At 27.7% G+C, this 14279-nt stretch overlaps 1 protein-coding gene across 4 annotated transcripts in view; it reads right to left on the bottom strand.

The window, feature by feature from the left end:
- The window catches only part of LOC136988632 (protein FAM13A-like), a 56753-nt gene extending 44182 nt beyond the window's left edge, over positions 1-12571 (bottom strand). Inside the window, exons 1-3 of one of the 4 annotated variants that reach the window (XM_067286542.1) lie at positions 12505-12569; positions 10873-10986; positions 8304-8633 (exon numbers count right to left, since the gene is read on the bottom strand). The gene's annotated coding sequence lies outside the window, so the exon portion shown is untranslated. Of the gene's footprint in view, positions 1-8303; positions 8634-9145; positions 9511-10872; positions 10987-12504 lie in introns of those variants that run through there. The other 3 variants (XM_067286541.1, XM_067286543.1, XM_067286540.1) reach the window with 3 other exon arrangements.
- Between the last annotated feature and the right edge of the window lie 1708 nt (positions 12572-14279).

The raw sequence follows: 14279 nt of genomic DNA, 5'->3' as shown, positions 1-14279 counted from the left end.
CTCTTAATAATTTATTATCTTGTAATTTTCTTTAATTAACATAGTAAACGTTATAAAGAAAACAGTAACTTTTGTTTCTGAAAGCAAAGAAGAAAGATCAAAATATTGAAAATAGTTCACGATATTAAAAGTATTTACAAATACCAAAAAAAAATTAATAAATATGCTTTACAAATTTTTAATTTTTAAAAAAATTTATCATTGTTAATGAGTTTTTGTAAAAATTTCTATAAGAATTATTTAATGTATAAAAATCGGGTCAATGAATTCTTTTCATTATAAACTTAACCACACCCTGACAACATATATATTCTTTTACCTAATTTCACATAATTTCAGTTCATTTTTTATCAGTGTAATACAGTAAAACTGAATAAAACAGAAACCTATCTAAATGAAAAAAATTCTTTAGAATGGAGTGATTTTCTATATTAAATTCTACTATAAGCTGGAATTGAGAACTTTCAGGAATCAAATGAGTTTACAAGAGTTGAGTCAAGCAACAAAATATTCCTATTGTTTTCACAAATTACAAGATAACACAGTGCTGCCAATTTGCCTTGTATGAAATAGTAATTAGTTAATAGTTACTGAGTGTTCGAGAACAAGTTGGTGAACACTGTCGGTAATTATAGAAGATTAAATTTAGAGATTAGTTAGAGTATTAAAATTATGTGAGAAGCCAAATCACAGAAGAAGTTGGTCTCAGTTTATTGTAATGCAATTAAAATTTTCAATGGTAGAGCAAGACAGTAATTTTTGATACTTGAATTAGCTTGTTCGCTATTATGTGAGCTTTTAAGGATCATATCAGAGAAGTATACAAATATAAGGGCAGAAAACGAAAAAAATACTGTTCAAACAGAAAACAATTAACTTTTATGATCATTATTTGATAATTATCTTTTTATATACAACAATTACAATTTAGAAACTAAACTATTTATATAAATTTATATATATATATATATATACTGGCTGTATTTTCTTTTTATCAGTAAGAAGATTTCCCATATAAGTCTATTTTTATTATTGCTTCATTCTCCTAATAAACTAATCCTCTAGAGATATTATTCCTGTCTTAGATAAAACTGAATATAGTTTAAAGTATTTGAATTTGACGTAATACTATTTTTTATGCAGTATATTTTTTCTTTTACAGCAGTTTATATATTGTCACAAGTCACAAAGGTTATGGTTTCTTAAAATACAACAAATTTTAATAGCAGTTTAATAACAACAAAGCTAAATAAATACATTGCAGAAACCAAGAAAGAGCAAATTGAACAACAATAAAAACAAAAAATGAAGTTTGTTCTCTAGAAAGTTTAGGAATAAAATAAATCATCATTCCTTGAGCATTCCTCTATTATCTGTAATGATTAATGATAATTATTTATGATAAATGAAACAGATCAATAATTCTGAACTATTTCATTTATGATTCTGAAAATATTTAACATTTGTTTATATTTTGTTATGCTTTCTTATTGAATTAAACCACCACTTTATTTTAAAATTTTGAACTATATAGGAAAAATTTTATTTCATTTCAATGAAGGATGATATATGCTATCATCATCATTAAATATTTAATGACATTATATAAATCTGCTAAAACTCTTTTATAAATATATGAGAAGTTTATTTTCAAATGGATGTAAGTGCCAAATTCATGGTATTTGAACTAATGCCATAATATCTCATTGTTAACTCTACTGTTTATGTAATAAGTTTGTGTGTGAAATAGCTCAAATACAATAAGAAAAATAGCCTAACCTCTAATTTACATTTTATTTACAACAGATATATATATACACGTTAGGCTCAAAGACCGAAATTGCTCATTGAGTGGAAAAAACAACCACAACGTGTCATGACCATTTGTAAAATAGGTCATGAAGCAAAATTCACATCGTGGCTTTCATGATATTTGACCATGATGCATTGTGGCGATTAAGAAAAGCCATAACGCATTCTTAACGTTAGCTGATGCAACCATGATAAAGGATCATAAGACACATAGTAGTTTGTAACTTTAAAATATGGATTGTAGCCTCGAAACATTTTTATTTACAATTTTTATTGCCAAACAACATTAGTTCTATAAGTTTTCCTAGAAATTTAATTTTCATACTTAAAAAAATTTCAAAGAAAAATACAAATTTGTTCCTTTTGTTTTGCTAAAAAGTGCTAAAGGTCTAACTGCATATACTTGTAGGTGCTTTATATACTATACACGACGAAATAAAAATCAGCTGCTAAAGTTAAAAACCACTGTGTGACGGATTTATTATGGTTAAAAGCCACCACATGTTCTGGATGTTAACTAATAACAAGGTAATGATAAGAAAATAAAACTTTCTTTTTCATTATGATTTATTTATCTTCAGTCATCTTATATAAGTAGGTAACAAAATGTAACTTGGTTACTTTTCAACATTTAATCATTCGTGAAAATCTGTCGTGGTGCTTGAGATGTCAACGTTTTCTAACAACTAATTTACTAAAAATAATTTATTTATTAATAAAAGTTTCTGACAAAGTAGTCTTTTTTATGAGAATCAAGCATGTTGCAGAGTTATTTTCGCCCAATTGTTTTCTAATGGATTATTGACAAAAACCGAGATATCACTGTACAATGTACACCCATGTACCTAGCATCAATCTGCATTATTTCTTTAGCTTCTGTTGTCCTATCTTAAAACTTTCCAGTTATAAGGAAAAACAGAATGGTTTTAGGCTAAAACTTTTTCCAGCGAAACTTGTGGTGTGATGAGTAATAGTATCAGAACACAGGGTAGTTTTAACCATAAATATAAGACTACTCGAAACATTATTCTGAGAGGTTGAAATTACTCTAGAAAAGGGTAATTACCCTAGAAACGGCAGCACTAGTCAAGAATGAACACAATACAAACTCCGCAAGTGTTTGCAATGCACTCATTGACAAGTTACAACCTATCCTTTGTATTGTGATTATATCAGCTAACATTAAGAACCCATTATAGCTTTTCTTAATCATCACAACATATTGTGGTCAAATATCACAAAAGCCACAACATGAATGTCCCGTCATGGCCATTTTAATTAGCCACAACACGTGGTCATTTTTTCCGCTCAATGAGTAATTTTGGTCTTTGAGCCTAACATATACATACATCCTTTCTACTGAAGTTCCAAATGGACATACATATATATGACCAATGGAATTGCACAATTATGTCAATGTTTGCAAATGGCTGATTTCAAAATAACTACTGCACAATTACATAGTAAGAATGTTGATGCTGTAGGCTTTTCTTTTTAAATTGTTTAAATAATTAAACAGTTATTTAAAATAATTATTATTTTAAATACAGTATTATCATACAGTAATGGCTACCAGTAGTTAAGAAGACAAAAGTAAAAACAGGAAAAGAAATCCTGCCACGTTGGAAAAAGGAAAGAAAAATTCAGGTGAATGCAAAAGGTTCCAAACCTGTCCTATGGATTTCTTGTAACCATGCAAAAAAATATACTGGTAGGCATATTAGTTTTTGTAAAGTGTATATGTTATCAAATGTTGACATAATTTCCTTCCATAATGATCTGCACAAAGATTCATATAAACAAAGACAAAATGCCACAATTCTTTTTATTTTAATTCAACCACTGAAAAGAGCTAGAAAAGTCAACGGTGATAACAAAGTTGAACATATTGCAACTAATTTGTACACATTTGTATCATTTTACTGTAGGAAATTTTTTAAAATAATAGTTTAGAAAAATCCCAGTAACACATTTATCCTGATTATTTTCAGTTTCTAAATTTGCATTACTACAACGTAAGGAACTGTTCCGCTGCGTTTCACAGATTGGCGTGAACTCATTATCATATTTCACCTTAAAGAATCTCAATTGTTACAGCATGCACAGTAGAAGAAACAATTACAGGAAATCCTCATTAGTTTGAAATTCAAGGGAGGAAATAATCATGACTTCAAATTATTTGAGATCTACATATTTCTATACAATATGCCAAATGTCAGATAACTGGTGTAATTTTTTTAAGCAAATAGAATATGGCTACATATACTAAATGCTGTTTTCATTACTTAATAATTATTAATAATAATACAAATAAACTGCAGGTAAACAGCATGTGTCCAGTGAGAACTTCACAGGTCGCCAAATGAATTTTATAGAAAGTAGAGTGGAATACCTTGAAATGTAGCCCAAATTATTTCTAAATTAGTCCAAAAGGTAATAAGTCACCCAAATCTAGTAGCCTAAAGCCCTACAAATATCTCAATCTGCTATTTGTAGCTCAATCTTGTCCAGCTGTATTTTGAGAGATAAGAGAAAAAAGGGTATTTCACAGGTAAGGTGACACCTGAAAATATGTGACTGTAAAAGCAAAGCCATGTTGACCAGATTAGAGTCGTCTATTGTTCTCTTATAGTATAAAGGCACTTTGGTCTAAATGAACAAGTTAACATACTCATATCACAATTTGAAGTAGCCATATTTCAAACTAACCAAATTCCTTAATGTATAAATCTCTATATCCCCGGCCAAGACAAATAGGTTGAAATCCCATTAATTCATAACTGTACTATCTGAGTTTGAATTAATGAAGATTTGTATGAAGTAACTTTAGAATCTAATTTATTATTAAAGCAAATTAAAATAAGTAATTTTTAAAAATTCTGAAATCTGAGATGGACAGACCATAAAAGTAAAGTTTAAAAGCTGGGTTTAGGACCAAATAAACATATTTCCAAACTTTCATCTTTTAGCTTTGCATGTTTTATATGATGAGGATTTTTTAAATTCATTGTGGCTACTTTAGGAGCTCTTAAGGACTTTATACCAAAAACTGATATTGTAACTCTAACGATATTAGCTAAATTTTGCCTTTGTTTGCCTTTTTTGTAAAGTTTGTATTTCTTGTATTACATCCATATGGAAATATGCTCTTTGTATATTTAGGCAAATATAGATATTCAATAAAATGTGTACTGTACTTTTTATTAATGATGCTATTATATATTTATTACAAAAGTTTCAATTAAAATTGTGAGTACATAAATGATTTCATTTTTTTTCAATCTATAATATGAACAATTTATTAATTAATATAAACACTGTAATAATGTGGTTGAGATTATGTGATGATCTCAATTTATTCTTGACCACTTACTATTGAGACCTTAGTGAACAGTTATTGCCTTTGGAAGAATTTTTTATTCAATAACATGTTACTTTTTTACAATACGCATTTCGGCCATTCCAAAGGCAATAATTGTTCACTAAGGTCTCAATAGTAAGTGGTCAAGAATAAATTGAGATCATCACTTAATCTCAACCACATTATTATAGTGTTTATATGAATTAATACACATAAAACCATCCCTTATTGTTTCACAATAATAATTGTTATTGGTAACTATCACTTAGTAAACTATTTATGTAATATAACACTGAATTGAAATTTTGTTTTAATCTAGAATGCAAAGAATATAAAAAATAGGTTAATGTTACCTTAGGTGCCAAGATGGCGGCTCGTCTCTGATTCCAGCAAAGAAACAGTGGGACACACGTTCTAACCTAACCTAACTTAACCTATTCTAATAATTTGGTTGCTAATAATTATGGTAATTTATTAGAATAGGTTAGAACGTGCGTCCCACTGTTTCCTTGCTTGAATCAGAGATGAACCGCCATCTTGGCACCTAAGGTAACATTAACCAAAAAATAAATTTCTTAAATAAAAATCAAAAAATAAATTTAAACAAAACTACCTATTCCATATGTAAATATGTTAAAATTATAACATTCATATGCTAAAATCTGCTATAACTATGATTTGTAATAACTTATTTTTTATTAAGTCAAGTATATACATGAATATCATCCATTACTATGGGCTTAAGCTCATTGTAAGATAGTAACTGTAATAAAATGAATGATTTTATTCTTTTTTTTTCTTTTTTGAACGAGATGTAATAATAGATGTAAGAAGAGGTGTAATAAAATGTAATAAATGAAATTTCACCACTGTCAAAGGTGCATTAAGCTAAGTAACCACAGTGGCTAGATCACCCTTACTACAAGAAATATAAAATTCACTTAAAATCTGTTTTACATTTCAAACTGAAGCAGAAAATAAAAATAGACATTTAAATAATCTCTTAAATAACATTAAATGAATTCTTGATACTTTTAACTTATTTACATTTACAATCATCATTCATATAAACTTTTTAATTCTGTTTAATTAAAACATAGTTCGACATACAAGTTTAAAATTTAAATGCACCAAAAGAAAATATATATTTAAAACGAACCAATACGACAATTTTATTTTTATTCAAATTGAATGTAGCTTCTAACTTACTTCTTAAGTAATACAATAATCAATAATTTTAATAAATGTTTCTGCCAGAAAATTCATGTATTATTGAAATCCAAAAATAGTATTAAAATATTGATTAGATAATGCAACTTGTGTAGTAAAATTTTTCTTTTATTTGCAAAAAAAAAAAAAAAACAAAAAGAGCTTAAGTAATTTTAAATGAGAAAACAATAATATCTTATTACTACTTTTATATAAAGTAGTTACAATATTATCTATATAATATGATAATAATGTATAGAAATATGTTAAAAAGTAAATTATTATTATTAAGTTAGAATGTAAATCAAAAAGTATATACACTACAGTTTTATAAATAATTTAATATATAATTTTGTCACAAAATAACAACAAAAACAATCTATTCAATATTAAATTATTAAAATAAGTAAAATTAAAAGTAAATATTCTTTCCTCTTATTTAATAATTTGTAATTATTATTATTTATAAACTAGGGGGTGTTTTGCCACTGTACACTTTGCTCATCCCACAGGATTCGCCCACTTGTGCAAAAATTTTTTGGTGATTCATCGATTCCCAGTGCTGTCATTTCTGTTTTTTTCTTTTTGCGACAGAAAAAATGTTTTATGACGATTTTAAGCTACGTATAGAAGAGATATTATAAACAGAATAAATATATTATATATGCCAGTAACGAAATTAATCGAGATTAACTAAGTTCATATAAACAAATAAAATAAATTTTATTTTTAAACAATATATATCCTATATTATTCTTATTTTTACGTAAATCTACTGTTTTATATAAAATACATTAATAAGAAAATGAATTGTTATTGCAGATATTCGGATTTATCAACAAATTTTATAAAAAGAAAAAAAATCCATTAAATTTTGAAATTATTTCATTGTAAAATTTCGGATAAATTTACAATATTTCAGATTATAATTTGTATAATAAAAATAATTTTGTACCCAATTGCATATTGTTAACATATTCTTCTGTATTACAAAAAAAATTTTTAAAAACTATTTATTCATTTTATAAGAGAAATTAAATTATTTAATATTTAGTTCATTCATCTAATACGATCTAAAGAATAATTTTTTATTGAATAATCAATTAATGTCTTATACAATTATAACAACTGCAAATGTTCTGAATATTTAAAATATCTTTGTAATTCGATATAGAATAAACAGTTATATTTTGTTAACATAAGAAAAGATGCTGAGGGATTACTAAACAGATATAAATTTACAATTAAAAATCATATTTACTTTGATATATTTACTATTTATTGAATAATTACTTTGAAGCATAATTTTTTTATATGTGGATACCAAAAATAAAAATGCATAGTTAAATAATGCATACTGTACTTTTAATAAAGTTTTAATCGAAATAGTAGTCGAATTTTATACATATCAATGAAATATTGTTTTTTGCATATAATAACAAGAATGAACAATATATTATTTAATATTTTAGTGAATTGGCGAGTTATTACTTTAAGTTGACTAAATTTAAATTAGAAATATATACATTCAATAGCATTGAAACTTAATTAATAATAGAATATTTACTTATTCAAATATGAACAGGCAAATCTAACAAGTCAAATTAAGAAATTTCACATGCACTGATTTAGAAAATACAGGAAAAGTCAATTTCCTGTAATCTGCATGCTTCAATGAGTTTAAAATTATTAAAAATTGTTTTGAGTAAAACTTTTGAATAATTTAATGTTTTACAATCATACAAAAATATTATTTCTTGATATACTATAGAACAGTAAAAACATATATCTAATATTAGAAAATCCATCACTACAATCTAAATATATCTAAAATAACTACAGATAAACAACTTCAAAAGATATTTTCAATAATAGATAATTATATTTTATTCGATAGATTACGCAAAAAATTTTTACTCACCCTAAATGTCTTTCTAGCTGTTATGATAATGGAGTAATAATACTGTTAAACAGAACTATTACAGCCAAGAAATGCCACAAAGAAAAATATCAGCAAGATATACAAATAGTAAAATGTATCAATATTAACATTGTTTTCTTTTCTTTCTAATCAAATAAAAATGTTCATATCCATCACAAATGCCATCAGATTTCAAACTGTACATTTTTCATGACGGTAACTTCAATGCTCTACAGGACACTAAACGGAATGATAACATTTGCTATCGATGCCAACTGGCCAGGAATGTTGAAATAAATACGGTTTTGACTTCTTCACTTTTCTATTCCGCTGAAAATAAACCAGAAAGAAAATATACTTTAAAATTTATTGCAGATTAGTTTTCGGTAAACGACATAGCAACAAAATAGAACGGTAATTCGTTGCAAGGTTTTATAACGGTTCAAACGCTCGACAAACGTTTTAAGTACTCCGAGAGCGTAATCGACTTAATTTGCACGTACGTACCAGAAGCATAGATTTTAAGAACGAAACTCCACAATATCTTTCATTAAATATGGTATAAAACTTATCAATAATGTTTACACAGTTCATACAAAATCAGCAAGTACAAAGGGCATATAGAAATATTTTTTAAATAAATAAATAAATATCAAGCATTACCAACACATTATCCAACTGGTAAGGGTGCTTCACCTTTATATTATAATTTATTTACATGTGTAACGTTAAAGGAAAAAGTTAAGTTTGCCAATGACCAACTGCAAACACGGCCATTCAATAAATCGATAACCATCAATTGAATGATTGAGGAAAAAAAAAAAAACTTTTAGCCTACTTACCGATAGGAACAGCCGAATCGTCATCGATCCAGATTAGTAAGACATTATTCAATTAACTAATGCGGCGTGGAGAATGTCAACAACCGAAAATAGACTACAAGGCGTCTAGGATGTCCTAACTGTTGTCAACATTCCGAGTAGGGAGGTGATCGCCATGTGTTTGTGTCCGTGCGCATGCGTGGTTAATGAATTCGTCGGCATTCGAGTAATGAAATTTTGACGTACTCCCCCTACTTTTTTTTAATGTTTTTACAAGAACTAACGGTTGTAGACAAGAATTTATCGCTAACGAGTTTTGTACGATATCGCGTTTTATATAAACATTCATAAGCGTAAAATGGTTAGATAATCTAGCATTTTGATTTAAAGATCGTTTTTCCAGTGCCATAAACTACTTTATAGGCTTTTATCATGTTAGTTATGAACGAATGCTACCCTATGGCGTGATTCATATTATCGTTTTTTATCGCCCAAGGTTAATGTTTTCGGCGTCGACGAATAAAAGAATTCATTCGCGTTTAACAAAATAAAAAATTAAATCATCCTAGTTAAATTTACTCTTCCCCCCATTTTAAACAATCTACAAGGTAATAACTTATCTCTTGCAATAAAGTAATTGTTTTATTTATTTTATGATTTTGCATTATCTAAATTGAAAAAAAAAAGTTCTAGATTTCTAAGTAGTTAGCATTAGTATGGGTTCTAAAACTTGGAATATCTTACATGTTAATGATAGGAAATACAGTAAGATGAAACCAGAAAATAATCCCAATAAACGGATTTAAGATCATTGTGAAGAAGCCTACTTCAGATTTTGTGTATGAAACAAGATAAAATGAAATGAATTTTAGCTTACTGCATTTGTCTTTGTAATAATATTTAAAAAAAAAAAAGTCTAATGCTATGCGTGAATAATGAGTAGGCGTGTAACAAGCAATGAACTATAGAATATGCGAATTCAGCGACGAGTAATATTCAGCGTTTTTCGATAATATTAAATATGAAACTAGAAAATATCGATTGGTATTATTGAATAAAAAGCGACAGTTATTGAGATATAAAGATCAGGAAAACAAGCAAGATCTTCGAAAAAGAAATGAAACCCAAAGGGATGTACTGTACTTATCTACAGGGAATAGAAAAGTATATCTTCCAGTAAATAAACCATCAGAAAAAATATTTTTATACAACTTTATCTCTCAACGCTTTAAGTAAATACATAACAACGCAATAAAGATATTTAGAAAACGTAATATTTAAAATTTATCAATGTAATTAACTAGAAAATGAGAGAATATATATATTATATATATATATATATATATATATATATAATATATATATATATATATATAAATTCTTTTTGATAAAATCCATTTTGCCCATCTTTTCCCTCAAAATTGGGGATTTATATTTTATTTCCTGTCAGTGATTTGATTACTGAAAATTGATCGATTTTCTCATCTCGTTTCTCTCTCTCTATTGACCTTTATAGCATCGAAAAACAATTAAAAAGCAATAACTTTTTAAAATATTGAGTTTTACTTATAAAAAAAATATGTACAGCTTTTTATCTGGAGTGTTTTATTGATATTTAAAAAGTAATGCATCTTTTACTTTAATGCAAGATATGACAGTGAAAAAAAACATTAAAGATATCATCCTGCCATACACTTTTAGCCTTTAGCATTTGACTATCTAAGATCGGAAGCTCAATTTTCTTTTACCTCATTAAGTATATAGAGATTGGGAGACTTCCTAACGATCCTTCAACTTCTCTTTATCGATCTTGACATTTTCCAAAAACAAGCATCACCGATCAATATTTATACGTGTTCTTTCTGTTTATGAAAACAAAATGACATTGATATTAACCAAGATAAAACACTAGTAAAGTGGGACTCGATACAAATCGACCATTTCTTTAATAAATTTCAAACATTCACGAAATTAAAAAGAAAACTGACAATTTAAACACTGTTTCAATTAGTTTTACGTATTATTTAATGCAAGAATAGAAAATAAAATGTTTAAATGACTTTTCATTTGGTCATAAATCAATTTTTAATCCGAATCTTAAGATGCCCCTCGAGTGTGTTTATTCCTCATTACATTTAAGTATTGCAGAGTAGAGTACACTCGAGAGATTTTTAAGTTTTTAATTAATTAAAATACAAATAAAAACAGAACAGCTTAATAAAATTAAACACTATTAATTAATTTACGTGTTGTTTTTATATTTAATAACTATTATTAAATTACATACGTAACAGATCAACATCGAGAATAGATTGAATATTCAATTACAGCAAGAATTATAATTAAATTCAAAATAAAACCAAGATTAAATCATTTAACTCTGTAAATTTTTATAATCAGATAAATCTTATCTAACATCAATTTGCTGCGGTTTTCAAACTATGTCGACCATACTTTCACCTATCGATCCGAAGAGGTAAGGTCGTATCAGCGTGCGATGACTCATAGCACGACCACACCCACAATTGTCAACCCTTTTATATAGATCGTGAGAAGTTAAAGTCTCTTAACTTCTCCTGGGCTTGACCCGCAAACCTCTACTGATTAATTTTTCAGACAATTAAGATCGTCGACTTAATATACTGTGGCGAAATTAGTCTCCAACAGCGTAGAGCCTAGTCCGGTTCCCATCTCTGCATGTTACAAATCCATTTTCTGTACAATGAAATCGTCCATTATCGAAAAATTCACCACAAATCGATCACAAAATCAATTATTTAATAAAGCAGATAAATTTTAAGCTAGATGTTTAATGTATCCGAGGAGGAAAATAGTGTTTCTGAATACATTTCGCCATTCAACGCGTTTAAAATGATGCAAGACACGTAGGGATTAGCGGAAAAATCAATTTTGGAGAAACACGAAGGTTTAATTTGGATATTTTGCGAAACTCCACGTATTTTAATCACGAAAAATAGTTTATATAGCGAAAACCGCCCGGGGTATTTAACTTAAAGTGAAGGTTTCCATCACGAAGAGGAAAAACACCATTTCGCGGGATTACGTCATGTTTATGTTTAACATCGGTGCAGGTGGTAACTGTGCCAAGTTTACATAAATATTTTCCGTAACGTTAAATAATATTTCAATTAGAAGAAAATATAATTATTTCTCTATTACTAGTAATAATTTTTTTAATATACAGCTCCGTTATATATATATACCGTATATTTACAACACCATACAAAACGCGTGACGGCATTATCCGGTTCGTAACCCGTTTCCTCTTACATGTATCGGTTTAAAACCAGAACAAATCGTAGTTTATCGATATTCAGTAAGTTTTATAGCGACAAACCGTTCTGCAAAATGTAGCTTACCCACGGTTTCCAACTGTGCATCGATCGTGCATCGGAAATGCTCTTTCCACTCAAGGTCAAGGATGTGATGCGCGAAACGACCACCGGAGGGAGACACAGTCGGTGGCCACCCACGCAATGTTCGACAGTAAAACCGGAAACAAAGAATAAATGTTAATAGATATAATTTCTACAGTGCGTATTAATTGTCTTGTAGTTATTAACGCGTGGGCTGTCGGCAAATAGTATTTTCTCGTTAACTAATGATAATGTTAAAATTACACTTCCACCGAAATTTTTTAAAAATTATTTTAAGAAAAAACCAAAAAACATATATAAGCAAGATTTAATTTGTCCGTACTATTATTTCTGATTCAAATTTAACAATTATAATTGTCGTTAAAGTAATTTTTCAATTATTATATTAATCTTAATTATTTGCAAAGAAAAAAACATTTAAAAATCACTTTTACAATACTTTATAACATCAAATCAATTTTATTATTTAGAAATTTTAAAATTTAGGTTTTCGAACGGGTTATTTTATTAATCGCACCGAGAAATCATTTTAAATTGATGAGGAATAAACTAAAAAACGCACTAGATTCATTAGTATCGAATTTGATTAGTCGCGATACAACACGCCCTCTTCCGACTGAAATTGCAAACTAATTCTTTTTTAAATCCATTTCTCCAGAACTTTAGTATATAAAAAAAAATTCTTTTCAAGAAATATTTTTCAATTCAATACATATATTTAATGTAATATTCAATAAAATTTTATGAAACCTAATATTTACACAATTTCATCTTACAAATTTTAATTATGATGATAATGTCTTCAAAAATAAAAAAGGGAAGGTTAATGCTCAAAAACTGGGTCAAATTTATGTACTTGATTTATAGTTTCTATACTCAACAATATTCTGTAGTTATTTAGTTCACAAAAATCAAATGATTAATTTCTAGGTTGTTTGTTACTTAAAAAAATTTGAAAACTTCCAGTACTGTTTTCACTTTGAAATTCAAAACGCACTGATAAATTTATCAAATTACTGATATTACAGCTATTGTATATGTTTTAGAAATATTAAAAATAAATTATAACATCCTACAGATAAATACTCTATAGTAGTGGTTCTCAAAGTATAATCCAGAGACCAATGCATGTGACAGGTGGTCTTTGGACTGACCCAGTGATTTTTTCAAAATGCAATTTATTTTATGCAGTTTAGCTAATGAAATGAATATTGTTATGCATCTCAATCTCTCAGGTTAGGTTACCAGATATTATGTGCTATACTATTTTGTCTTATCATTAAGATAATATTTACTGAAGACAAGTAGATGAGAGCAAAGGCACTCAATGGTTCATTTGACTTAAAATATCCACAAATCAACAACTTTGAGAACAATCTAGAATACAGGTTATATAACAGAGGTGGGCAAGCAAAGTTCAGTGGGAGCCGAAATGTAGGTTTTGCAAAATGCATGGGAGCCGCAGTTCTGTACTGTCGTGGCGAATAGTATGGTAAGGCAGGGAAGGATAGGGTGTCCCCCTCCGGGCCGAGAACTTGTTTTAAAAGAATAGATTTGAAATGTCAATTTACTTGGAAATAAATTACTAAATATTACATACATATATTTACCTATTTTCTCAAAATTGTGGAAATAAAATTGTAAAAATAATAATAAAAAGCAGAAATTAACTCTTTCAGCAAGAGCCGCATCTGCCCATGTCTGTTATATAATAAAAAATTAATTTATAAACAGTGCAATGTACATTTTCTGCAAAA

Source organism: Centruroides vittatus, unplaced genomic scaffold (genome assembly GCF_030686945.1).
Source record: "Centruroides vittatus isolate TY-2023 unplaced genomic scaffold, ASM3068694v2 scaffold_373, whole genome shotgun sequence".
Classification (NCBI taxonomy): Eukaryota; Metazoa; Arthropoda; class Arachnida; order Scorpiones; family Buthidae; genus Centruroides; species Centruroides vittatus.
Note: the sequence above shows the minus strand (reverse complement) of the source record. Positions and strands in the feature narration are given on the sequence as shown.